Source organism: Danio rerio, chromosome 11 (assembly GCF_052040795.2).
Source record: "Danio rerio strain M-AB ecotype USA chromosome 11, GRCz13ab, whole genome shotgun sequence".
Classification (NCBI taxonomy): domain Eukaryota; kingdom Metazoa; phylum Chordata; class Actinopteri; order Cypriniformes; family Danionidae; genus Danio; species Danio rerio.
Window position 1 is genome coordinate 41,880,775 of NC_141031.1, and position 26,649 is coordinate 41,907,423.

The window sequence follows — 26,649 nt, forward strand, 5'->3', positions numbered from 1 at the left end:
TACATTAGACATGGTTTATACTGTCATTATAGATACAGAATCAAGTTTAAGAGGATATTTTATTTCTTATACTGTTTTAACTGGTTTGGAACTTTTTCAAGGTTCAACTTAAAATGCATACCTCTATCATCAAAATATGTTTACAAACAGACAAAAAAGTGTTCATTGAAATGTTTAATGGTCATTTTAAAGCTTTCTGTATATAGTTTAATAGTTGTTTTAAAGTAACTAAGACATTCCAGCCTGATCTCACGAAGAAACTAATAGGAAGCTAATTGAAGAAAATGTATGGTTTTAAAAAGGAGGCGTGGCACCCAACCCCACCCCTAACACCAACCGTCATTGGGTGATAAGCAAATCGAACTAAATTGTATGAATTAGATTGTACGAATTAGCCACTAAATCAAAAAATTACGAATTGCCGTGAGATTGCGTTGGTTGTGTAACATTAGGTCCATTAGGTAAATGTAGTCATAAATGGCTAATGTAGTAATACATTTATTATGGTATTTAGTCATCATTTAATGTTATTTAACTTAATGGGCACCTATTTTACCCTTTTTATAAGATGTACTGTAAGATAAGCCTTCGTTGTCTCCAAGTTTCAGCTCAAAACACCCATCAGATTATTTATTAAAGCCTTCAGAATGCCCATTTTGGTGTCTGAATACAGTGTAGCTGTTTTTGTAGCCTGTGGCTTTAAATGCGAATGAGCTGCTTCTCCCCGCCCACCTTTCCCACAAGCGTGTCTGCTTCTCATCATTACATCAGATAAACAGCAGTCAGTGACAGAGACAGACTAGGATGAAGACGAGGTTCGAACCTCAGCTCAGTTGGTGTTTCTGTGTAGAATTTGCATGTTCTCCCTGCCTTCGCGTGGGTTTCCTCCAGGTGCTCCGGTTTCCCCCACAGTCCAAAGACATGCGGTACAGGTGAATTGGGTAGGCTAAATTGTCCGTAGTGTATGAGTGTGTGTGTGGATGTTTCCCAGAGATGGGTTGCGGCTGGAAGTGCATCCGCTGCGTAAAAAACTTGCTGGATAAGTTAGCGGTTCATTCCGCTGTGGCAACCCCCGATTAATAAAGGGACTAAGCCGACAAGAAAATGAATGAATGAATAAATATGGACACGTTTTTATTGTATGGGATAATAATAGTTGAAAGTAATTGAAATCAGGGTTATTCCACCAAATGTTGCTTTCTTAAATTTAAAGTGCTTTAAAGTTAAAAAGTTGGAATTATATAAGCATGTTTGAAAACATTACAGATTTTTTTAATCTTTATATAATGCAAAAATGTTACATTGTTTCATAAAATAATATTTAGATGTAACATAACAGTAAATATAATTCATTTAGATTAAAATTAGAATTTAGATACATTACCCTGGACCACAAAACCAGAAGTGGTCCATAACGTCATAAATGTACATTTTATGTAACTGAGATTTATACTGTACATCACCTGAAAGCAGAATAGATTAGTTTTAATCGGTGTATGGTTGTTAGATCGGACAACATTTAGCTGAGAGACAAATATTTTGAAAATCTGACTAATAAAAAAAAATTATTATAAAAAAATTACATCTTTACAGCTGGAAATTTGAAAATATCTTCGTGAAACATATTTATGTAACTTTTTTTTTTTTTTTTTTTGCATGCTATGGCCAAAAATATAACATGTTTGAATCCATTTCTTCTTCCAATCGCTGCTTGTCTTTCCATATAACACACTATTATCAGCTAGACTCAAAATAAGCCATTAATTTAGCATGCTTTCTTTTTTTTTTTATCGCCTCAAACATACAAAGCCTGATTAATCATTTGCTTTATTGGAGTGTTACCTGCACAGCCTGCCCTCATTTGCATCCTCAGTGCCCTTGCTGGGATGCCACTGTCGCGCAGCATCTGCTGAGCCCGGACAAAGTCTGGAGCTCCTGCCAGCCGAGAGGCCCCTGGGAGTCAGGATTGTGTGATAACACTTGGAAATGATAGTTTAGCCCAGGAGAGCACTTGACACGCAATATCTTCCCCGCTCCGATCGACAGGCAAAGCAAGCTCAGAGGAGGGTAAACATCGGGCGGGATCCAGAGGAAAAAAAGCCTTCATCACACGCATCCGGTCCGGCGCACAATTACCACTCTGTCCATCACGGGGTCTCATCACTGGAGGCTTTTTTCTCACCCGCCCGCAGACGCATTTATTCTCCTCCTGGCCTGTCTGTGTATTCAGCCTCGACAGCTGCAAATAGACAACAGGTAATGTATTGACAGTCTAATAAAGAGTGTTGGCACTGGATATAAATCACGCAGTGCTGCATGTTTATTTGTTTGGGGGAGCAACTCTCACCTCTTTTGTCATATTAATAGTTATCCAGATGAGACGGAGAAGGTGTCATGGGAAGGACAGAAGCTGAGAAAACAACCTAATGTGAGTTACACTATTTATTTTTTATTTTCCTATGAGCAGCAAAGCCAAACTGGAGCTTTCAGCTGATGATTGTTAGGCTCCTACAACACAAGCTGTTTTATTTTCCCATGATATTAAAATAGCATTGTTTAGATGTTGAATTAGTATGTTATAGGGGAATTACCAACCTACGTCACATATGACGTCACACGGGTTCAACCGTGCATACCGGTTGCAAATAAAGACCGGTTGCAATAGCAAACATGTCAAGTTGTGGGGTAAGATGCTAAAAAACGTGAATATGATTGTACACCACACTGCTTTTAATGCCAACCGTCAATGTCTCTGGCTAACAGCCATCAGAAGAGCTGAATGGAGTGAGGACCCAATTAAAAATGCTTTACTCAGCAGTTCTCAATTTATATCAGATAAGTTCCCGCTGAATCATACACATTAATCATTTTTGATTGCAGCAATATTTTCAGCAAAAACAGTTACATATGCTTAAACTGCCGACACTAAATGCTTAGAATGAAATGTAAAGTACCTTGCTGTACAGGTGTAGTTTGCTGTCAGAATGCAGTTGTTTTGCTTGGTGATGATTACCCAGGCCTTGTACAGTTCCGTTTTCTTTCTTTGCCTTTATAGACAGAACCTCAGTTTTTAGCACTACTGGTTTTGAATCTGGTAATCATGGAATGTTATTTCTTGCACACGATCACACAGAATAACATTGTAGGCATCTATAGACTTGTAGGCCTTGTAAACTCCACACAGAAATGCCTCAGCCGAGGCCCAAACCACTGACCTTCTTGCTGTGAGGCGTCAGCACTACATACTGCGCCACCACGTCGCCCTGGTTTAAATATTATGGAGTAAAAAAAAAAGTTTCAAAATACAAAATTTTCAGATACCCGAAAATCTCCCTGGGTTTGTCAAATTCACAACAGTCCTTTTAAAGTTTTAAAGGGGTAGTTCACCCAAAAATGGAAATATGCTCACCATGTACTCCAATATATTACATTTTATACAACAGTTCTGTCTGGTTCTCGAATCTGATTGGCTGATAGCCGTGTGATGTTCTGCAATATCAGAAATCCTACAGCTTCTTTACCCTTTGTGTATTACTCCGCCCACATACAGCCAGCAAAAAGCAGACACTACAGATTTAAAGTTTAAAAGATGCACGCTCAACTGTTTAACTGTCAGCTTATGATTTGAATCCAGAAGAAAGTAGTTCCTCAAACAAAATTGTTTTTGAGACTTCATGTTTGATTTTGTTTTAATATACACAATTTTGCCGTCAAACTCTTGTATAAACACAATATCACACTCGTAGCAGTGCAATATGGCTGTATATCAGCACTGGTGGGGACACTAAGCACAACGCACGCCTCCCAACAGTGCCGATATACAGCCATATCGCACTGCTACTCGTGTGATATTGCTCATATATATCGTAAGTGATTCCAAACCTTTATGAGTTTCTTTATTCTTTATTCTATTCTTAACACAAACCAAAAAATTTCATACAATGTCCCTAGAGCGTGTACTTAAAGTTTCAGCTTAAAATAGCACACAAATAATGTTATACATCTCTAAAAAAGGCTCCTTTTGGGATTTGACCTAAATATTTTCTTCTAGTTTGCTTTTGAAAACACTATCGGTTGGGTTTAGAGAAGGGTGTGTGGGGGGTCGGTTGAAATCAAGCCGATGTATTATGGATGATGACAAGCTGACCGGCTTCTCTCACAGACACACAAGAAAATTCCGTTAATATGTGCAGAAATGCACACAGCGGCCTCTGAGGGATTCACGAGAAATGGAACATATGAGAAAACGTGCCCCAGTAACGTATTTAGGATTGGCAAAAATGTACACAGCACCCTCTTGTGAATTTGTGAAAGCAAAAACCACAAGAAAACGTAGTTCTCGATGCACATTTGTCGGTCCTCAAAAATGTATCCCAGGGCACATATTTTTTATTAAGCCTGGTTGGATCGGTTAGATCTAGATAAACAACCTATGCATCCAGTACACACATGCTTGGCACATAAAACTATCTGAATTTATTGCGCTTACCTGCAATGTGGATATTGCATATACTATTATCCCAATAATGAGATAATTTTTCGATATAATGTGCAGACCTAGTAGAAAGACAGATCATATATTAAATAGGCAATACTTTGAGCTCAGTTCTAGACTAATATTATGCAGGGCTCTTTAAACTTTCAGTGTTTTATTCGAGAAGGCTCTGTCTGAGACTTCACTCGACCTTCACAGCAAAGAAACAACCACAGCAACGGTGAGGGTGGACTGAAAGTGTTTGACAGCTTACATTTAAGGAGATCACAGCAACCTTGGCTGAGTGCAATCATCACACCAAGGACTTTACTGTTCTAGAATCCATACATACCATAGATAAGACTCAGAAAAGCAGCCAGAATGTTTTAAAATGAAAATGCAATATATTAGAACTGAATAGGAAGGCTAATGGATAGCTATTGTACTATAAATGAACGTTGAAAGAGGGACTCAATAAGACGTTTAGAGGATAATATCATAGCTCTTTTCTGTGGTACAGGATAATGTGGATAAATAGCTATTTTTTGAGGTTGATTCCATCCAACGGTGTAAACACAGATCACAAAGCACATCTCAACCAATGGTGTGAGTTTGTAGGCAGGACTACTTTTTACCTGACCAATAGAGTTCAACATTCACTCTGCAAGTAAAGACTTCCTTAGGAAAATTAAGGATAAATTATAAGCTTAAAAAAATATGATATGTTGTACAAGATGTTAGATTTCTGTATTTAGCATTATCAGCAACAGTAGCAAAGATCTTTTTTTTTCAGCAGGTTCTTTCTTGATTTAAATTTTTATTCAAATGACAGGTTCTAAGTTCTTTTTGTTAAACCAATGGTTTTTGCAGCATTTTTTTTTGTTTGTTTAAATGAAAAGCAAATGATATTTGTCTCCTCCCTTATTTGCTGATCCGAAAAATGGTCCGATCCGTGACTCAATAACCGTAGTGTGGTCCAAACCGTGAGATTTATGATTCGTTATAGCACTGTAAGCTTGTGATGGTTTCAAACTGCAAAAAAAGATTACGTTTCACAGGTATAATAAAATACTTGGTGTATTGCTTTATTATAAATACATGTTCAATTGTACAAATGCGTTAAATTAATTAGCAAAATGATCAAAGTCAAATATCAAAGTACCAAACGTAACAGTTTTTCAATTCAGTCTCCTTAGTAAACGTTAGCTAACCGATTAAAATTAACACTCACTACGTTTACATGGACACCGATAGTTTGATTTTAATGCGATTAAGAACATACTTTGATTAAGAGTTAACCATGTAAACAGCGACTTTTAAAATTAATGTAATCAGATTAAGGTCATAATCAAACTAAAGAAAAATCGAATTAAGACGTGTGGGGTATGCTGATTTTAGTCGCATTATTGAAGTGCATTAAAGACATGTAAACACCTTAATCGAATTATCACCGCCATGTATAACTTTTCGCAGCATTTTGCGACAGGACAGTCCACACACATACACACGCACACCCGCGTCTGCACACCTGCATCGTGAAATGCTAATGTTTTTTTCTTCCATTCAGCATGCAGTATGAACTTCCATTAAAACATAACTCTTCCAGCAGTTCATAGTTGCATCCAATATCTCATTGGTAACGGAGGGCGTGTATGAAATGTCCGTGAATGAAAGTGAAAGTGGCAAGCTGCAGTTAAAGTCAACAAATTAAAAATGAAACACCCAAAATTGCATGATACTCCGGAGGAAATGCGTATAGCGTGCTGACGCAATGACATTAATGGAATTACGTGCTATAACATGTAAAACGGGATCATGAAAGTAACACTCAAAAAGCAACTCATGTCAACACCATAGTTTTATTATTCTCCTAATTAGATCAAAGCAAATAAATCGATAACCGATGTCCATGTTAACGTAGGCAGTGTGAAAAAAACAGATGCATTTAAATACCAATACAACAAAGACCTTTATTAGGAGTTAAATACAACAATGTTAAAAGTTACAACAGAGACCTTTTTTTTTCAAAGTTAATTTAAATAAAATGGATGGACCCTAATGCATCATAGCAGATGGGAAACCTGTTTGAAAACAGTGATTATTTATAGAAAAATTAAACCTTTCTTTTAGAAAACTTCAACTAAGAAGCCCATTATTTTGAAAAGTCCAGCCAATAAGAGTTGTGTTGACACCTCCGACAGCTTATTAGCACCATAACAATGATTTGGAGTATATCTGAGGTGGATTTGCCATAATTAGATTGCCTCTCTCTTTCTCTCGCCCTCCTGCTGCACTCTTTCATTTGAGTGAAAGATACACATTCTCACTTGCACCTCTTCTGCCCGTAAATACGTTATTAATGAGAGAATAATTTTTTATGGCATGTCATGATAGCAGTAAATGACAGAATATTTGCCGGAATTAGTTACTGCCAGTAACGCTATAGCGGCCAGATGGCTGGTATTTTAGAAGAAAGAAAACAAGAATTGAATAAATAATGTTGGAGATGAAACAACAAGCATGCAAAACTTGCTCTTTTTTTGTAGTCACTGACTATTTTAAGCCTGTTTTATTATGTTTGACAATTAAGAGCACTTATCAGTAATGGTGTCACATGTTAAACCGTGATAACATTTACTCTCACTTCTCAATAATTAACTGAGTTCTTGATATCTGTTCCTCTGGAGCATTTGCACATTATCGCTAACAGCATTTTAATTACCCGACATTGACAGTTTGAAAACCCAGTGTGATTTCATTGCTATTTGTAATTATGATAAACTGCACATGCTCAATTTAGTAATAGGCACTATAAAAGTTATAATATTACAAATTTAAAATGTTAAAAAATGAGATTGAGTACTTTGATCCCACTTTATATTGTGGCCTTATCTAATATGTACTCACACTGAAATTATTTATTTGTTACAATGTACTTATTGTGTAAATAAATACATGTTTTTTACATTGTACTTGTGATTAATTAAATACATGCATGTAATAACACCTGTAATACATCTCTTGTAATTACACTGCTGAGTATCCCTTACAACTTAACCCACCCTTAAATCTACCCATACCACCAAACCTGTCACTAACCCTACCTGTATCCCATCTCAAGGGCACCACAAGTGTTGTACATTACATTATGAACAAAGTAAGTACATTGTATTTATTTTTTGATGCAACTACATAGTAGTTAAGGCCACCTAATATAAAGTGGGACAACTGTAAAGATGTACTCAAATGATTCAAAGAGTCAAAGGTAAATGGTTGTACACAATTTATTTGGGTGATTTTAAACAAGCAAACTAACATTATTAAATTAAATTTGTTTGTTTAAATTCAACTCTTATAAATTGTTGGCAACAATTTTGCAGATCTCATTTTTTCAGTGTACCTACTGCCTGTGTAAATGTTTAATTATGCTGTCAAAACAGATTTTTGTAAATTTCAGTGTATATTCAAATGCAGAAATGTGCACTAAATTTCACACATAATTATTCTAGAATTATTTAATTTCTTTTGCTGGTAATATGCAATGCACACAATCGTGCACAATTTCAGTAATTATTGGTTAGGTTTTGATGCTATTAATAAAGAATATATATATATATATATATATATATATATATATATATATATATATATATATATATATATATATATATATATATATATATCAAAATATTTTTACTTATGGCATTGTTCAACCAATATTGTATTTTTTGAGTGTCGTTATTTTTACCAAAAAAATTTCTTCAAAATTCTTGCAATTGAAATGGTGAAAAAATTTAAATATTCTATTCTATATTCTAAAATTACTATAAATCTGTATCTGAAATAAAATAAACAAAAACACAAATTGAATAACAAACACAGATTAAAAACTTCAAATAAAAATGATGTACACGTGGAATTGTTACATATAATGACAGTAGGACAGAACTAAAGATTTAATCGGTGTTTGTAATTTTGTCAAAATGCAAGTATGCTTAGTAATAGGCACAACTTTATAATATTACAACCATAGTTGATCCAAAGTGCTTTAAAATAATAAAAATATCATAAAAACTAAGTAACGGAGGCCAGCTAATGAAATGATATGCAGGTAAACCTCACTTCTCTGACTAAAGGCCATGGACTTTAGCCTTCCTGTTAGTGCAACTGACTCCCATGCAAAGAATCGCCGGTTTGATGCCAGCTCAGATCGGGATTGGTGCAGTAAAACCGGTGAGTAACACATGGGGGCTTGACCAGGATTCTGATCTCACGAGGAAACGCAAGTATTTTACGTTTTGTCAGTTTAGTGGCTAATTCTTACGAATTTTTACGAGTTCAGTCAACCAAAAATGTATGTACATTTTCTCGTAAGAAACTCGTACGAAAATGTATGATTTTTAAAAGGAGGCGTGGCACCAAACCCCACCCCTAACCCCAACCCTCATTGGTTGATGAGCAAATCATACTAAATTTTGCAAATTAAATTGTACGAATTCATACGAATTAGCCACTAAATTAAAAACTTATGAATTGCCATGAGATTGCATTGGGTTTGGTTAGTACTTTGCATTGTGGCCACAGCAACCCCGGTTCGAATCCTGGTCATGGCACCAATGTAACCCCCACCGGTCCTACACCACTCAGCCCGCTCCGACCTGGGATTGAACAGGCGACTTCTGGCATAGGAGTAGGGTGCTCTAACTGTGCGTTCACACGACAAAAGTGTCAAAGTTTGCCGCCAGAGCTGTAAAAGCAGACAGGGTTATTGCTCAGTTAAACGCGCAGTTAGAGCAACCAACTCCCATGAGAAGAGTTGCTGGTTCGATCCCAGCTCAAAGCGTCAAAATTCCCTACATTGATCTCAAATTTAAAGAGGCCGTTGCAGCATATCAGCAAATCACCTACATTCCCACATAAAAAATGTGTGTGCTGGTGTAAAAATAGTGCGCACATTTTATCAAATTCACTTAACTACGGAAGATCAAGTTGTTGCATATGCTGTGGCTTTAAATGTGGCCAGTAACATTTTTTATTTAAGTGCCTGTAAGAAAGCATCGTAAATAACTGGAAATCCGGCGAACGCAATATTTAAACTCTTGGAAACAACTGTGCTCATAACCAAAGTTCACAGGAATTTGTCCTCTGGAATCCTCTGTCACTGAACATCTACATTACGATTCCTTGCCGTCGAACTGCATCATAGCTCATTACCATAAAATTAACTTGATTTCAACTCTCCTCGACTCCCACACCGGCAAAGATGTACCTCGCCGCTTATCACCGCCGGCTCCCATTGAAAATGAATGACTTCCGGCTACTTTGACACTCTCGCCGCTTTCAGTAAGAACACACGGTAACAAGAAGGCTAAAGACCATTACACTAGTATTAAAAATTTAAGAGGAATACAAAAAAATACAGGTATAAAATAACAAGGCTAGAGAGTAAAAAAATGTCCTTAAATTAGATCGAAAAACATCCAATGATGGTGAAATCTGTCACGAGGAAGGAGAGCGCGAGTGTTTACAACACTTAGCCAACTCAGGGCCGGCCCGTGGCATACAGTAGGCACCATAGGCAAATGATAAGGGCGCTGTATATCCAGGGAGGCGCCAGAAATGAGCGCGGTTCAGTTGGTTTTGTTTTCGATTTTTCTGACACACATTCAATTAACGTTATAGACGGCAATAACTCAAAAACCTCTTACCCTAAAAAGATCTAAAGTGTGTTTCCTACATAAAGACAAAGCTGGTTATATTTCACAGCTGTCTTTTTCTTGTTTTTCGCTCAACATTACGAGCACTGCTCCCTTTAAGCCCTCGCAATTTGTGTTTAGCCGGGAGAGCTCGAGCTGAGAGGAGCTCTCAGTAAGGGACCGTCAGAAAAGTGCTTCTTTTTTCCGTTTTTCTGCTCCGCTCAGCACAAGCTCTCCTTGTTGTGAGGGCTTAAGTGTGTGTGTGTGTGTGTGTGTGTGTGTGTGTGTGTGTGTGTGTGTGTGTGTGTGTGTGTGTGTGTGTGTGTGTGTTTTATATTAGATGCTGTCTATGTTTGTGTGTGTGTTTGAATAAGAGACAGTGTGGTGCTGTGTGTCTGTGTATTTATACAGACAGCTTGTTATAGCCTCCCCCTTAAAATATAATGTTGTATATGGAAAGCCTCGTCAATGCACCGTGATGCACCGAGATATCGAATTGAACCGAATCGAAGGCATGATAATCGTTACCGAACCGTGAGACCAGTATAGGTTCACACCTCTATATAAAATAACAAGGCTAGAGAGTAAAAATATGTCCTTAAATTAGATCGAAAAGCATCCAATGATGGTGAAATCCTGAAATATTATTTGTCTTTTGGATTATAATGAAACATCTCTCTCTTTCTAAAAGTCTGTAAACTAAACCAACTGCTTCCACCCGCTACTTTTTCCACCCTACAGCTGCATTGTTTGTTTTCTTCCCAATTTCCAGAAGACCACAAGCTGCATTTCTTATCCACAAACCAGCTGTCCTGACACCACGCTTAACTTCAGTCCATTTGCGTTGGACACGTGCCTGGTTTTAACAGTACGCAGTGGTCTATGTAATGAGAAGTGGTTTTTGTGAACGTCTGATTGTCTCCAAAAGTTGATGTATTCCTCAGGGAGAGCGAAAGGTGAAGATCTCACTGCTGATCCACCTGAAGCAGCTGCTTAAAGCGATTCAGCTGTAGAAGTTGAAAAAAACTCCTTGATTGAGCTGCGCTTTTGTGCGGCGTCATTATCGTTAAATAAGCTGCTGTCTCCCTGCCTAATGAAGACTGAGATCGTTCGAGCAGGACATTATGAATAAGCTTATCAAAACTGAAGCGTCGCTCTCTTTAAAATGATCTCACAAATGGGTCACATTTAGTTTTCGGTTATGAATATGGCAAATTAACAAGCGCATGTGTTAATTTTGTCGGCTAATTGTTCTTTTATTGCGACGTCGTCTCCATTTACAGTCGAGCAAGTTACGGTTGAAAGTTGATTAGTAATTGTTGGAATTGTTCACGTCGTGCTTTATATCCTCTTATGTTATCTGTTATCGTTTTGTAATTGTGGTTATGGATCCTGCTCTGATAATTCACTCATCTTGGCTCTGAATAAAAATAGATACTCAAAACACCTGCAGTCTGTAATATAATCCACATTCAATGCTGATGAGTGGAGAAATACAAGCCCAGAGCTTGTAGTATTTGTATAAGTGGATAAAAAAAGAAGATCTGAAGTCATATTTCACCACAAACAAACAAACACACAATAAATTAATGAATTAATATGTTTATTGGGATGTACAGTCAAGCCTGGAATTATTCATAATCTTGGCAAATCCTGGCAAAATATTTTGTTCAAATGTAAGTACATTTTTATTTCGGCTAGAATAATATATATATATATATATATATATATATATATATATATATATATATATATATATATATATATATATATATATATATATATATATATATATATATATATATATTATATATATATATAAGATAATATAATTATATATATATATATATATATATATATATATATATATATATATATATATATATATATATATATTTGCGTTAAACAGAAATTGGGGAAAAAATGTACAGGGCAGCTGGCCAATAATTCAGGATGATTCTGACTTCCACACTTTATAAATATACAGTTGAAGTCAGAATTATTAGTCCCGTTTTGATTTTAATTTTCTTTTTTAAATATTTCCCAAATGATTTTTAACAGAGCAATGAAATTGTCACAGTATGTCTGATAATATTTTTTCTTCTGGGGAAAGTCTTATTTGTTTTATTTTGGCTAGAATAAAAGCAGTTATTAATTTTTTTTAAAAACATTTTTGGTACAAAATTATTTGCCCCTTTAAGCTTTTTTTTTTTTCGATAATCTACAGAACAAACCATCGTTATACAATAACTTGCCTGATTACCCTAACCTGCCTAGTTCACCTTATTAACCTAGTTAAGCCTTTTAATGTCACTTTAAGCTGTATAGAAGTGTCTTGAAAAATATCTAGTAAAATATTATTTACTGTCATCATGGCAAAGATAAAATATATCAGTTATTAGAAATAAGTTTTTAAAACTATTATGATTAAAAATGTACTAAAACAATTTTTCTAGAACAGAACAGAATTTGGGGGAAAAATAAACAGTGCAGTGGAGTTAATAATTCTGACTTCAACTGTGTGTGTGTGTGTATATATATGTATATATATATATATATATATATATATATATATATATATATATATATATATATATATATATATATATATATATATGTATATATATATATATATATATATATATATATATATATATATATATATATGTATATATATATATATATATATATATATATATATATATATATATATATATATATATATATATATGTATGTATATATATAAAGCATTCATAGCGCTTCGCTTTTTACACATTTTTTTTATGTTACAGCCTTGGAAAAAGAGTTTTGCAAATTTTTGCAAATTTATATAAAAAAAAAAATGATAAAATAAAAATCACATGTACAGAAGTGTTCAAAGCCTTTGCCGTGAAGCTCTAAATTGAGCTCAGGTACATTCTATTTCAACTGATCATTCTTCAGATGTTTCAGCAGCTTCATTGGAGTTTACCTGTGGTAAATTTAGTTGATTGGACATGATTTAAAAAGGCATACACCTGTCTATATAAGGTCCCAGGGTTGACAGTGCATGTCAAAGCACAAACCAAGCATGAAGACAAAGGAATTGTCTGAAAACCTTTGACATGATTGTTTTCAAGCACAAGGCTGGGAAAAGTCACAGAAAACAATCTGCTGCTCTGAAAGTTCCATTGAGCACAGTGGCATCCATCATCCAAAAGTAAAAGATGTTTGGAACCACCAGGACTCTTCCTAGAGCTGGCCGGCCATCTAAGCTGAGTGATCGGGGGAGAAGGGCCTTAGTCAAGGAGGTGATCAATAACCCGATGACCACTCTGTCTGAGCTCCAGCATTCTTCCGTGGAGAGAGGAGAACCCTACAGAAGGACAACCATCTGTGCAGCAATCCACCAATCAGACCTGAATGGTAAACTGGCCAGATGGAAGCCACTACCCGCCTGAAATTTGCAAAAAGGCGTCTGAAGGACTCAGACCATAAGAAACTAAATTCTCTGGTCTGATGAGACTGAAATTGAACTCTTGGAGTGAATGCCAGGCATTACGTTTGGAGAAAACCAGGCACCGCTCAACACCAGGCTAATACCATCCTACCAGTGAAGCATGGTGGTGGCAGCATCATGCTGTGGGGATGTTTTTCAGCAGCAGGAACTGGAAGACTAGTCAGGATAGAGGGAAAGACGAATGCAGCGATGTACAGAGACGCCCTGAATGAAAACCTGCTTCAGAGTGCTCTTGATCTCAGACTGGGACGACAATTCATCTTCCAGCAGGACAATGACCCAAAGCACACCGCCATCAACGGCCTCTTTATCAATGGAGTGGCTTTAAAAAAAACTCTGTGAATGTCCTTGAGTGGCCCAGCCAGAGCCCAGACCTATATATATATATATATATAAATTTGCAACAATTTCAAAAAAAAAATTTTTTTCAACATTGTCATTATGGGGTATTGTTTGTAGAGTTTAGAGGAAATAAATGAATTTAATTTAATTTGTAATAAGGCTGTAATAAATAAAAATGTGGAAAAAGTGAAGCTCTATGAATACTTTTCGGCTCCACTGTAATATTGAGTAAAGGGTGGGGCTTTATTTTTGCGCTCCTTCTGTTTATTTTCCTAATTCACATCAATATAACTTTTATTGGGGCGTGGCTATGCATATTTTGTCCAAGCAGGCAAGCTGATGTCATCAGAGAAGGACTGCGTTTCAGCAAAAGCAATTAGATTTTTGATTAAAGATTACCTAAAAAAGATGTTTCTTTTTTTTTCTTCTTTTTTTTCAGTGGATTGACTCACACAGATTAATTGTTCACTTTAAGACTAACAATGTGCGCTAGCAAAATAGACTTGATAAATTTTGATTTCGTCCAGACTTTAAATGAAAAGAGTTGAAATGGTGGTCACAGAGCTGTGCATTCAACAAATGGCTTTTCCCAGGTGCTGGCCGATAAAAGAACACGCTCATAAAAACATATTTTCAAAGCCATGCTAATGGTTCGGACCCTAGAGGTTTTTTTGCCTGTGTAGTTCTCTCAATGTCACAATAAAAGAAGCTGGATCTCCCTGCGTGGTTTGAGTCCGAGTCAGAGGTCAAGCGTTTGAAGCGAAAAGCCGTGTGAAAATCTCTATTGTGTGGAGAAGCGCAGGGCGAACTGACACTCTTTAACAGTTAGCAGAGTCGGTTCAAGGACTCTCCTTGACATCTGACAATCCAGCGCTGTTTTTATAAAAAAGCAAGAGAATGACTGCATCTGATCGCCTTGTTAGACTGTTCTTACACAAGGGATATGGAGTAGCTGTTTCTCGGTTATGAGTAAGATGTTGTAGGGAAGTAATTTGGCTTTATGAGTTGTTGAATGCACTTGGATTCAAGTAAAATGTTATTAGTTATAGTGTGCATTACATTATACACACTGACCAAAATGCTTTACATTGTTTTTGTCTTGTTTCTAGTCCAAATACCTTAAATCAAAAACTATAATTTAGAAAAACTAAATATATTGTCCAGTGTTTCCTCTAGGATTTTTTCCAGCTGTGGCAGCAGGTCTTTTTTTTTTTCTTTTTTTCACAGATCAACCTGTGGCATTATTTCAATGACAAATGTCCTGAGCGCAGTATTAGAAGTCGAGATCTCCTCAGACACGTCACGCACGCGCACCCTGTCAATCACCACCAAACCACCACCTCTCCTGACAGCTGAGCGGGACGCTGTAAAATAAACCCTGACACTCTGACCAATGTAAGGAGAGTTTACTCGCACGTGACTTGTTTTAGCTCTTTTGGTCCGATTAGAAACTTTGCAGTGTGAAAGCGAACCGCTCCAAGAGCAAAGAGCAACAATGTAACAATTTTAATCTCTGTTTCGGAACAACTGAATCGATTCACAGGTGTGAAAGCACCCTTAGTGTGTTAATGTAACGAATATGTCTCCAGCATTTATTAGATTTGCTAGGAATATTTATGAATGTCTCCCTAATAAACCTATAGAGTGATATTATTGCGTCCTGAAGTAAAGTAAAAGTAAAGGAAGTAAAAGGAATTCTCTTCCTCCATCTCGCAAACTCACTGCACTTGATTCGAACAGTGCCACTAATACACTCTGCTCCACACTAACATCATGTCTAGACCGATTATGTCCTCTTGCATCCAGGCCAGCCCGTGCCAGTCCTCCTGCACCCTGGCTCTCGGATGCTCTCCGTGAGCATCGCTCAAAACTTCGGGCTGCAGAGAGAATTTGGCGGAAAACTAAAAATCCTGCACATCTCTTAACATACCAAACTCTTCTGTCCTCTTTCTCAGCTGAGGTTACTTCTGCAAAGCAGACGTATTACCGTCTGAAAATCAACAATGCCACTAATCCTCGCCTACTTTTTAAAACATTTTCCTCCCTCCTCTATCCTCCTCCTCCACCCGCATCCTCCACACTTACTACTGATGACTTTGCTACATTCTTCTGCACCAAAACTGCAAAAATCAGTGCTCAATTTGCTGCACCTACAACAAACACGCAAGATACAACACCAACACCACACACACTCACCTCTTTTTCTCAGCTCTCTGAGTCTGAGGTGTCCAAACTTGTGCTATCTAGCCATGCAACCACCTGTCCACTCGATCCCATTCCCTCTCATCTCTTGCAAGCCATCTCTCCTGCAGTCATACCAACACTGACTCACATAATTAACACATCTCTTGACTCTGGTTTATTCCCCACTACATTTAAGCAGGCTAGGGTAACCCCACTGCTAAAGAAACCCAACCTGGACCATACGCTACTTGAAAACTACAGACCAGTATCCCTGCTTCCATTCATGGCCAAGATTCTGGAGAAAGTAGTGTTCAATCAAGTCCTGGACTTTCTTACTCAAAACAATCTCATGGACAACAAGCAATCTGGCTTTAAGAAAGGCCACTCAACTGAGACTGCCCTGCTCTCGGTCGTGGAGGATCTCAGACTGGCTAAAGCAGACTCTAAATCATCAGTCCTCATTTTGCTGGACTTGTCAGCTGCTTTTGACACTGTCAACCACCAGATCCTGCTATCTACGCTTGAGTCACTGGGCGTTGCGGGCACTGTTATACAATGGTTCAGATCTTACCTCTCTGACAGGTCATTCAGGGTGTCTTGGAGGGGAGAGGTGTCCAACCTACAGCATCTAAACACTGGGGTACCTCAAGGCTCTGTTCTTGGGCCACTTCTCTTCTCCATCTACACATCATCTCTAGGACCAGTCATCCAGAGACATGGATTCTCCTACCACTGCTATGCTGATGACACCCAGCTATACCTCTCTTTTCATCCTGATGATCCCTCGGTTCCAGCTCGTATCTCAGCCTGCCTGTTGGATATTTCACACTGGATGAAAGATCATCATCTTCAGCTGAACCTCGCAAAAACGGAAATGCTTGTAGTTTCTGCCAACCCGACTCTACACCGTAACTTTTCAATCCAGATGGATGGGGCAACCATTACTGCATCCAAAATGGTGAAAAGCCTTGGAGTAACGATTGATGACCAACTAAACTTCTCTGACCACATTTCTAGAACTGCTCGATCGTGCAGATTTGCACTCTATAACATCAGAAAGATCCGACCCTTCTTATCTGAACATGCAGCTCAACTCCTTGTTCAAGCTCTTGTTCTCTCCAAACTGGATTACTGCAACTCTCTACTAGCTGGGCTTCCAGCTAACTCTATCAAGCCTCTTCAACTGCTCCAGAATGCAGCAGCACGAGTTGTCTTCAATGAACCTAAACGAGCACATGTCACTCCGCTGCTAGTCCGTTTGCACTGGCTGCCAGTTGCTGCTCGCATCAAATTCAAAACTCTGATGTTTGCCTACAAAGTGACTTCTGGCCTAGCACCTTCTTATCTGCACTCACTTCTGCAGATCTATGTGCCCTCCAGAAACTTGCGTTCTGTGAATGAACGTCGCCTCGTGGTTCCATCCCAAAGAGGGAAAAAATCACTTTCGCGAACGCTCACGCTCAATCTGCCCAGTTGGTGGAATGAACTCCCTAACTGCATCAGAACAGCAGAGTCACTCGCTATTTTCAAGAAACGACTAAAAACTCAACTATTTAGTCTCCACTTCACTTCCTAATCTGCAATTGCCTCTTTAAATATCACACTAACTATACAAAAAAAAAAAAAAAAAAAAAAAAAAAAAAAAATACTAACACTTCCCTTCTTAGACTTTACAGACCTGAAACTTGCCTTTAGTACTTATTCATTGTTGCTCTTAGTTGTGTAAATTGCTTCCTTGTCCTCATTTGTAAGTCGCTTTGGATAAAAGCGTCTGCTAAATGACTAAATGTAAATGTAAATGTAAAGTGAAACAGCTATACGTTGTGTTTGCTGGCATCACGCGCCTGCCAGTCAGTCAGCACGTAACCTTAAAGGGTTAAACAAACGACGCACAGCACTACTAGGGTTACAGAAAAGTTTGCGCTGTTATAATTCGTTTACCCTTTAATACGTTTTGGTGCGGTTATTACCCGCTATTAAAAATAAAATGTTTTGAATGAGAAGCTGTAATGTAGCCGTGGTGGGATGAATATTGGCGTGGCGCCCCGCCATGGAAGATTGAATGTAGCGGAAAGCATGTTGTCTTGTTTTTTAAAAAATAAGCAAAATAATCTCGTTTTGCGTTTTCACAATTATTTTGCTTTACCTATTGGCAGAGCATTTAGCTTGATTTAAGGAAAAACACACTTAGGCCCAATCCCAATTCTATTTTTGTACCCCTACCCCATCCCCTTGGAACAGAGTGTGAAGGGGAAGGGCTTCAAAATTTATCCTTAGGAAATGGGACATCACTACAGCACCTGCACATGTCATCATATGTCATTGCGATCTCTTTCTTCAGTCGAAATCAACAATCGTGACGGCTGTAGTTATTGTAGTTGTGTTATTTTTTGATATTTATCTTCAGGAAATCACCAAAGGCATATATCATGTTATGCTAACAATATAATGTGGCAGTAAGCTCCTAACTATACTGTGCATTTATACCATGGTCATATTTATTATATTGGTATTGGATTGTTTTGAAGTTCAAATGGCACTTACATGCTTGTGTTTTTATTTTTGTAATAAATATGGCTTTTCATGATTAATCATGATTAATTATAAAAAAATATATAGTAAATCTTTTAATTAATTGACAGCCCTAGTTAAAAGTAACCTATTGAATTGAAGTGAAATTCTTAAGTAGAAAGATTGAATGGCGTGTTCTGTTATCTAATACTTTAAACTGCACTGAAAGCATTTGCATGGGCTGAATTTCATTCATTCATTCATTTTCTTGTCGGCTTAGTCCCTTTATTAATCCAGGGTTGCCACAGCAAAATGAACCGCCAACTTCCAGCCGCAACCCATCTCTGAGAAACATCCACATACACGTTCACACATACACTCATACACTACAGACAATTTAGCCTACCCAATTCACCTGTACCGCATGTCTTTGGACTGTGGGGGAAGCCGGAGCACCCGGAGGAAACCCACGCGAACGCAGGGAGAGCATGCAAACTCCACACAGAAACGCCAACTTAGCTGAGACTCGAACCAGCAACCCAGCAACCTTCTCTCTGTGAAGCGGCAGCACTACCTACTGCTCCACTGCTTCGCCTTGGACTGAATTTAAGCAAACAAATTAAGTTGAACATTACTGAATTTAATTAGTATGTTTAAATTCACTCTATATAAATTGTTTGCAAACACTTACCTTAAAAATTGAGTAAAAATCCAATGAATTATTTTTTACAGTGGGTGTCAGAGTAAACCTATAAACATTTTCTGATCAAATATGATGTCATACAGTATTTAAGGTGCAGTAGGTGATCTGCCAAAATGCTAACCGCTTAGCATGTTATATTTGGATGGCGGGGAGAGACTGTTTTTCAAAGCCACGCCTCCTGAAATCGTGAATGTGCGCATTGAGACATGACAGCAGACAACCCACTAGTTGGTGTGCAAGCCAAACTGACATGCTATTGCAGAGTGAATATTAGAGTTGCATGGAAAACAATATAGGGAGAAGCTAGGCGGGATAGCGCTATTTACTTGTGTCTTGTTGTAAAACTAATTAAAATCTACATTATCGATGCTGTAAAACGTCCCTTATGAAACTGAAAATAGTCTTATCAATCAACAACATCTGATTACATCAATTAACAACAACATCTGAAGCTAAAACAGTTTTAAAACAGAACATTACCTGTCTAAGAGAAATCCTTCAGCCATTTTGTCATCCTTTCTTCAGCGTGCAAAGGTAATTCCAATATTGATTCAGGTTTTAAAAAGTTTTGATTTAGCAGGTTTTTACAGATCGCGCACGTGTTCTCTCTCCCTCGCTTGTGAATGCGCAGCACAAAGTCTGCGGAGCTGCGTACAAAAGGCTGCGCAGTTGTTCAAATCTGCATTTGTTGACAGACAGTTTGAGCTACTTATCGGAATTATGAGAGATATCGGCCCGACTCTTATTAATTGGATGAACATTTTTTAGTTTTATTTCTTACCCAAAATATGAAAATACATATAAACACATTTAGATTATTTACTGTAATCATTACTATTGTAACTATTGTGACTATGAAGACTGTGAAGAGACTTTCAAAGAGCACAACAAAAAATGTTTCTGAAGACAATCACCTACACCTTTAAAGTAGGCCTATTATAACTTAAAACATAGTATTTCTAAACATTTTCATTATAAATTGAGTTATGAATTGCAGTATCGCAATACTACTTGGTATCGTGATACTTCATTTGGTAGAGTATCGTAAGATTAATTAATGATATTGCGACAAGCCTAGTCTGTATAAAGTATCAACTCAAAGGAAAAAACACGTTATTTAGAAGTCAAAGTTAAGACAAAGTATACAAAACAGTACAAATAACCTTGACAAACATTTAAAGTGCACTTCAAAAAAAAAAAAAAAAAAAGCTTTAGAAAAAGTCTCTCTCCGTCAGACTGTTTTGCCATATATATAATGGCGTCGCGCAAACAGTCTAACCTCTGAAATTAAGGTGACTGTCTGGCAGATTTTCACTGATGTTTATAATATTCCTTATGCGCAGTGAAGCTCGTGTCTCTGGAATTGACTTCTCAAAAACAGATTAGTTTGGGTCGACTGCCTCGGAAAATTGCTGACCTTTCCCACCTTGTAGCAACTAACACAGTTCTGTCAGTGCAACATCTGAAGTGGCCAATAAAGTTTAATCGTCCAAACATTCATTCTTCCATTAACAAAGTGCAGAGCTGCCTCTAATGGAGTGAGGGTCATCACTGTCTGCTTGGGTCTCTGTGCGGGAGCTTTCTTTAATACAATAACACACACACACACATGTTGGTTTTAGTGGTTGATGAGGACTCCCTATAGGCGTAATGCAATTTATAGTGTAAAAACAGCTTATTATATGTCCTGGATGATGAAAGATGATGAGTTATGCATGAAGCTGATGTTAAATAAGAAAAGCCGTTTTAGTAGTTATAAAATAAACAATAATAAAAGGTTTATAGTATATCTATAAATTCAATGCGTTTTGAATGCTTCTTATTAATTCATCTATTGTGTGGAGTATGGATCAATTTTGCCCCTGTACGTTAAGTAAACCAATCTCAATTAAACTAATTGGATCTGGCTTTTTCTACAGCTAGATATATTTATACCATATTCACTATTTTTTTTTTTTTTTTTTACTGATTTAATGTAATAATATTAGATTTTAACAGTTTAAGATTGATTCTAAGGATCTGACAACATACACTAACCAGTCACTTTATTAGGTACCAACTGTCAAACTGCTCATTAACACAAGTTTCTTATTAGCCAATCAAATGGCAGCAACTCAATGCATTTAGCCATGTAGACATGGTCAAGACGATCTGCTGCAGTTCAAACTGAGCATCAGAATGGGGAAGAAAGGTAATTTAAGTGACTTCGAACGTGGCATATTTGTTGGTGCCAGACGGGCTGGTTTGAGTATTTCAGAAACTGCTGATCTACTGAGATTTTCCTGTGCAATCTTCTTTAGGGTTTACAGAGAATGGTCTGAAAAAAAGAAAAGATCCAGTGAGTGGGATTTCTGTGGGCGCAAATACCTTGATGCCAGAGGTCAAAGAAAATGGCCAGACTGGTTCCAGCTGATAGAAAGAAAACAGTAACTCAAATAACCACTCGTTACAACCGAGGTCTGCAGAAGAGCATCTCTGAACACACAACACATCCAACCTTGAGGCAGATGGGCTACAGCAGTAGAAGACCACACCGGGTGCCACTCCTGTCAGCTAACAGGAAACTGAGGCTACAATTCACACAGGATCACCACAATTGGACAATAGAAGATTGGAAAAACGTTGCCTGGTCTGATGAGTCTCGATTTCTGCTGCGACATTCAGATGTTAGAGTCAGAATTTGTCATCAACATCATGAAAGCATGAATCTTTCCTGCCTTGTATCAACGGTTCAGGCTGGTGGTGGTGATGTAATGGTGTGGGGGATATCTTCTTGGCACACTTTGGGCCCATTAGTACCAATTAAGCATTGTGTCAATGCCACAGCCTACCTGAGTATTGTTGCTAACCATGTCCATCCCTTTATGACCACAGTGTACCATCTTCTGATGGCTACTTCTAGCAGGATAACCCACCACGGCATAAAGTGCAAATCATCTCAGACTGGTTTATTAAATATGACTGAGTTCACTGTACTCAATTGGCCTCCTCAGTCACCAGACCTCAACCCAATAAAGCACCTTTGGGATGTGGTGAAACAGGAGATTCACATCATGGATGTGCAGCCGACAAATCTGCAGCAACTGCATGATGCTATCATGTCAATATGGACCATAATCTCTGAGGAATATTTCAAGTACCTTGTTGAATCAAAAGGTTAAAAACATTCATTCATTCATTCAGATTCTTGTCGGCTTAGTCCCTTTATTAATCCGGGGTCGCCACAGCAGAATGAACCGCCAACTTATCCAGCAAGTTTTTACACAGCGGATGCCCTTCCAGCCGCAACCCATCTTTGGGAAACATTCACACACACATTCACACACACACTCATACACTATGGACAATTTAGCCTACCCAATTCACCTGTACCGCATGTCTTTGGACTGTGGGGGAAACCGGAGCACCCAGAGGAAACCCACGCTAAGGCAGGGAGAACATGCAAACTTCACACAGAAACACCAACTGAGCTGAGGTTCGAACCAGCGACCTTCTTACTGTGAGGCGACAGCACTACCTACTGCGCCACTGCCTCGCCCCAGGTTACAAACAATTAATGATAAACTTTGTAATTATTTTTTGAGTGTAATCGCTGAAGTGTTTTTCACCATTTAATAAATGCAACAATGAAATTGAGACCTAGTGAATGTACCATGCTTGCGCGCTTTTGTGCACCAAACCACTTTTTCCTCCATTCTCTTTTCTCTTCATTTTGCCCCTTTTCTCATATAATTACGGCTCTGGCTCGCTGGAAATTCTCGCTCTCCATTTCCCGTTCCATCTTTCATTGCATAATCATAAAGCCATTCACCAGTCCGTCCTGTGGTGTGAAGGAGGTCTGGGTTTTGGCACTGTGATGGAAACAGTGATTATCTCTGCGGGACGCCTTTTACAGCCAGTCAACCAGACCCTGGTGACCCGTGCAGGCCAGCTGAAGTCAATCTCCATTTCAGAACCTGGAAATTACAGATGACGGAAGAACAGAGTCAAATTTACTGGGCTTGACGTGTCCCCGCTTGCATCTTTATGCGTCTTTTTGAGTGTTTGAGTGAGAGGCAGTTTATAGTTCACAAGCAGCATGAAACCAAATAACTTAATTGGTATTTCCAGCCCAATCTCACGAGGAAATGTAGCTAATTTACATAGTGTCAGAAAAGTGGCTAATTTGTATGAATTTGTATGATTTTATTCGTATGAAAACTTGCAATTTTTTAAAAGGACAACTTTAAACCCTGTCCCTAAACCTACCCCACATTCGGGTATAAGCAAATCTTACTAAAATTTATTAATGGGATTGTATAAATTAACGCAATTTAATCACTAAATCAAAAAGTTACGAATTGTTGTGAGATTGTAATCGTATTTCATGTCTGTATATTTATTATAGTGAAAATAATTCTAAAAAACTCATTTTTTTCTTATTGGAAATACGTGCTTGAGCCTAAATTTTTTGCGTAAAATACGTTGCTCGCGGTACGTTTCATTGCATGTTTCAAATGACAAATCCACTAGAGAGCACTGTTGAGCAAAACACAATTGACCATTGACAAATCCACTAGAGAGCGCTGTTGAGCAAAACACAATTGACCATTGACAAATCCACTAGAGAGCGCTGTTGAGCAAAACACATTGTTTTCACAAGCTCAACAGAAATGACTGTGATTGGCCGTGAAGGTCATTGGTTCACCATTCTTTACCGCTTTTCACCGAGTGCAAACATAGATACACGGATACAGATAAGGTTTCATCGCGTGTTTCAAATGACAAATCCACTAGACGGCTCTGTCTACATTTTTGTGAATCTGAAATACGTTACTTGGGGAGTTTTGTTATACATTTCAAATACACATTTTTCTTGTACATGTAGGCAGGGCTTGTTTTACATATTGCCTATTAGGGAAGTGTGGAGTTAGCTAACAATCTGACATTTGAAAGCGTCCGTTTCCTGCAAACATTTGAGCGCAAACTTAAACACTGCTGATTGGCCACTGTGCTCTCGTGTTTAACAGAAATTACTGTGATTGGCCATGAAGGTCATCGGTTCACCATTCTCCACAGCTTTTCACCAAGTGATAACACAGATACAGGAACATGAACAGTTCCAAAGCTGCGTTGATCAGTAGATCCATCAGCGGATTGCTAGTATGTCAGCTCATAGACAGACTAGCAGATCAACACTACTTTAAAATGATCATTGATGGTTATTTCTGTTGAACATGTAAACGGAATAGGCAATCAGCAGTGTTTAAGAGCATTTACTTTCACAGCCAGTCACAGTCATTTCAGTTGTGCACGTTAACGCAGTGGCCGATCAACTGTGTTTAAGAACATGCTCCACAAAGTTCAAATGTTAGCAGAAAATAGACATTTTAGTAACCAATGGTAGCGAACTCGATACTTTTGACAACCCTATTACCTATAGTGAACAACTGACCTAAATTCTTCCCTAAACACAACCAATTGTGTTTTCAAAAGCAAACGCAAGTCCACCGCAGCCACATAGTTTAACTTTGATTTTACGTTGCTTTTATGCCTTTTGTTGAACTGTGCTTTACCAGACTCAAACCCGAGCACTCTGCATCACAAGTACAACAATGTACAAGGTGAGCTACTGAGCAAACTGACCACACTAGAAAACTTATATAGTATTAATTTGGTGTTGTAGAAAAACGAAAATAATCATGTATTGGCCGATTATGTCTCTGTAAAAATCACTAGTGTGAAATGGAACAAAAATAGTTGGCATCATACTGCCCCCTAGTGTTTATTTTAGCAAGAAATTGCAGTCAAATGTATGTTTTTGTGCAGTTTCACAAATAATGTAGACTGAAGCACGTATTTCCAATGAGACGTGTAAAAAATATAGGTAACTTTACAATAAGGTTACAGCGATTAATGTTAATGTTTTTGCCATCATAAACAATGAACTAAATATTTATTACAGTTTTTCAAATGTTTGTGTTACTTAATAAAAAAACTAGTTCAGTAATGGTTTCTTGATTTACTATGCTAACAACCAAGTCTTTGGATTTTAATTAATGTTAATAATTAACATTAATTATGATTAATAAGTTTTAATATAGAATTATTGTTCGTTCTTAATTTATGTAGTTAGTTATCTGGCAACAACAAATAAAGCAAGCCTTATAGTATAATGTTATCAATATAATTTCAATATTAACAAAAAAAAACATAATATTATACGAATAATACAATTAATAATATTATATATTTAATATTATAATAATATAAATAATTTATGGCAACTAGAGGAAATTTGTTTCATTTATTCAATTTCAAATTTATAAAAAAACACAAATAAAAAAATTATCAATTTATTTAATTCAAAAATATTGAAGATATCAAAAAATTACTAAGAATTTAAATGAATCTGAATTTATAAACACGAGCTAATTCAAAATATGAATAAACTGAAGTTATCGTTTCTAAATTTTAAGTGCCGAAATATGAAAATAAAACTGAGAAAATTGATAAAATCTTATAAAACGGAAAATATTAAAGTAAAATTTATTTAAAGGTAATTTTCAGGCCAACATTAAAGCCAATCATCATTTGAGGATGTGGAAATTGAAGATGAACGAAGCTTAGGACGTGCCGTAAATGTACATGCGTTTGCTGGGTTTGCTATGAACGTCCCTGCTGTCCTTTCATCGTTTCTGCTCTGGTTTTGAAGCGTGCGTCTTTCTGAGTTTGTTTGAGTGATGATGAGTGGCAGCTCCTGATGGACGGAGCAGAATAAACACTGGCTGCGCTTCTTACCGCGGGTTTGGAGGTGAGAGAAAGTGGTTTGGATGAGTTTAGCGTTGGCAGGCCTTCAGGGCAGAGCTGTGATCAAAGACTATACCGCGGGTCAGGAGGAAAACAAAGCTCACAGCGCTCGAGCGAACAGGCAGTTTTAGGAGAGAAGACAGACGGAGAAGTTAAAAGGACGGGGTCATGAAGAGGCCGCGAAGAGTATGTGCGGTTTATCGTCAACCGTGATCATCTGTAAACAAAGATAACAAGGATTTAAAGGGTACATATTATGGAAAAATCACTTTTATAAGTGGATTAAGCACAGTTGTGTGGCAACAGTGTTTAACTATAACCAGCTTCTAATAAAAAAAATCCATTATTTCTATTTATAATCACATCAGGGTATCTGCAGGATCTTAAAATGTATTAAATTTCAAAAAACAATTTTTTTGGCCTTAAAAAGTCTTAAATCCACTGAAGTAA

General features: G+C 37.4%; 1 protein-coding gene and 1 long non-coding RNA gene across 10 annotated transcripts in view; one reads left to right on the forward strand and one right to left on the reverse strand.

The window, feature by feature from the left end:
- Nucleotides 1-26,649, forward strand: part of LOC147841879 (uncharacterized) — a 72,408-nt gene that overhangs the window by 38,657 nt on the left and 7,102 nt on the right. For 6 of the 9 annotated variants that reach the window (XR_015502938.1, XR_015502943.1, XR_015502937.1 and 3 more), the window contains 2 exons: nt 2,047-2,256; nt 2,368-2,428. The gene's annotated coding sequence lies outside the window, so the exon portion shown is untranslated. Of the gene's footprint in view, nt 1-1,873; nt 2,257-2,367; nt 2,429-26,649 lie in introns of all 9 variants that reach the window. The other 3 variants (XR_015502945.1, XR_015502942.1, XR_015502939.1) reach the window with 1 other exon arrangement.
- LOC141376662 (uncharacterized) lies at nt 1,814-3,091 on the reverse strand. The gene is made up of 3 exons (XR_015503038.1): nt 2,955-3,091; nt 2,348-2,410; nt 1,814-2,239 (listed from the first exon to the last, which is right to left on the reverse strand). It is a non-coding gene; the product is annotated as an uncharacterized LOC141376662 (long non-coding RNA).